Raw genomic sequence first — 2,500 nt, forward strand, 5'->3', positions numbered from 1 at the left:
GAGCACATACAGCCTCCTCTTGTTGTGTAAAAATGAGACCTTCCCACTCTACACCACACAGTCTTACCCCTCTACACCACAGTCTTACCCGTCTACACCACAGTCTTACCCCTCTACACTACAGTCTTACCCGTGTACACCACAGTCTTACCCCTCTACACCATACAGTCTTACCCGTCTACACCACAGTCTTACCCCTCTACACCATACAGTCTTACCCGTCTACACCACAGTCTTACCCCTCTACACCATACAGTCTTACCCGTCTACACCACAGTCTTACCCTTCTTCACCACAGTCTTACCCGTCTACACCACAGTCTTACCCCTCTACACCATACAGTCTTACCCGTCTACACCACAGTCCAGAGATGCTCACAAGTCATTTTTTGCAAGTCCAAGTCAAGTCTCAAGTCTTTGACCTCAAGTCCAAGTCAAGTCTCAAGTCTTTGACCTCAAGTCCAAGTCAAGTCCCAAATATTTGAGTGACACTGTAGTCGCAAATCACTGTATAGTTGTAATGGTCTGTTATGACACTTCTGATGTATAATAGCTTAAACTGGTAAATAAAGAAATACAATTTTTAACAGTGCGCACGCACACACAAATGTTTTCCAGATACATTTTGTATCCGTATTTTTCTCCAAAAAGTATTTTTCTTACAAAACATTTTTCTGGATACAATATTCTCTTCTTTCAGTTGAACATCTGCTATATTTTGTTTTAAAAGATAAAGGAGGGCTGTGAAAAAAAAAAAATCACATTTTTAACTATATATATATATATATATATATATATATATATATATATATATATATATATGAAAGGTCTGCATATAAGGAAAATAGCAACCAAATTAGTCATTATAAAATAAAAATTAAAAACAGAATTCAAATTTTACAATAATAATGATTCTGACATAAAAAGCCCTGCAGAAACAACTATTTGTCTCCTAATGAACGGGATCAAACTCAATCTATTTGAATTTCAAGGTATCTTTCAGTTTCCAATACAAGGAAAATGTTTATGCAACTAACGCATTACATTTTTAAAAGATCAGGATTGACAGGGTACTTGCACTTAGCCTGGCTTGGTGAGGGCGCATTATGAGGCCTCCATGACTGAACACCCTCTCTACTGGTGCACTGGTGGCAAGTCAATACCAATATTGCAATATTGCTAATAACCTTTCAGGCAGTGACTAACCTTTCCGGGTGGGTTTTCAGGTGGCGAATAAAATTAGATGTGGTGGAACCAGCGTCCTGTATTTTTATGCCACACACGCTGCAGTTTGCTGCTCTTCTATTCGCTACTTGTACTTGTTTTGTACCCAAAACTTATTATGAATGGTGGAACAGAAGCAAGCGTCCTCACCAGCGCCGCCATGATCGCGATGTTTTGCAGCGCGCGCAGCGCCAGGTTCGCGTGTGCGGAGTCGCGCGCAACGGTCGCTTGCGAAATACTTGACGCGTCGCGACCGGACGAGGGTCGGCGCGCCGAAAATGTTACATCAGCGGGAAGTAAAAAGCATACAGACAGGCGGAGAAAAAGTTGTCAAATGAAACACAAAAGAACATTACAAATAAAAGATTGTTCACGAGTCTCAAATCACGAGTCCAAGTCGAGTCGCAAGTCTTTTGAATGCAAGTTTAAGTCGAGTCTGAAGTCACTGTATATGCGACTTAAGTGCGACTCGAGTCCGAGTCCCAAACTCGAGTCCCCATCTCTGCCACAGTCTTACCCTTCTTCACCACAGTCTTACCCGTCTACACCACAGTCTTACCCCTCTACACCACAGTCTTACCCCTCTACACCACAGTCTTACTCCTCTACACCACAGTCTTGCCCGTCTACACCACAGTCTTACCCCTCTACACCACACTCTTACCCCTCTACACCACAGTCTTACCCCTCTACACCACAGTCTTACCCCTCTACACCACAGTCTTACTCCTCTACAGCACACAGTCTTACTCCTCTACAGCACACAGTCTTACCCCTCTACACCACACAATCTTACCCCTCTACACCACAGTCTTACCCCTCTACACCACAGTCTTACCCCTCTACACCACACAGTCTTACTCCTCTACACCACACAGTCTTACCCCTCTACACCACACAGTCTTACCCCTCTACACCACACAGTCTTACTCCTCTTATTGGCTGTTCACCCTATACAAGGCCTTGTCTTTCCATTATGAGACTTTGTGATACTGCACTGTTTAGCATCTATAAATGTTTGCCAATTACAGTAAAGGTTCATGAGATACACCTCTGTGTGTGTGTGTGTGTGTGTGTGTGTGTGTGTGTGTGTGTGTGTGTGTGTGTGTGTGTGTGTGTGTGTGTGTGTGTGTGTGTTTAAAGGGGCCATGCAGGTGTTTTCTTCAAAGCTGATTCCCTGTAAGCCCCAGCAGTCTACAGTAAGCCTGCTGAGAACAAGAGATCACTCTCTGTATTCACAATGGTTTACACACTCATAAATCCATCATACACAAACC

Source organism: Brachyhypopomus gauderio, unplaced genomic scaffold (assembly GCF_052324685.1).
Source record: "Brachyhypopomus gauderio isolate BG-103 unplaced genomic scaffold, BGAUD_0.2 sc37, whole genome shotgun sequence".
Classification (NCBI taxonomy): domain Eukaryota; kingdom Metazoa; phylum Chordata; class Actinopteri; order Gymnotiformes; family Hypopomidae; genus Brachyhypopomus; species Brachyhypopomus gauderio.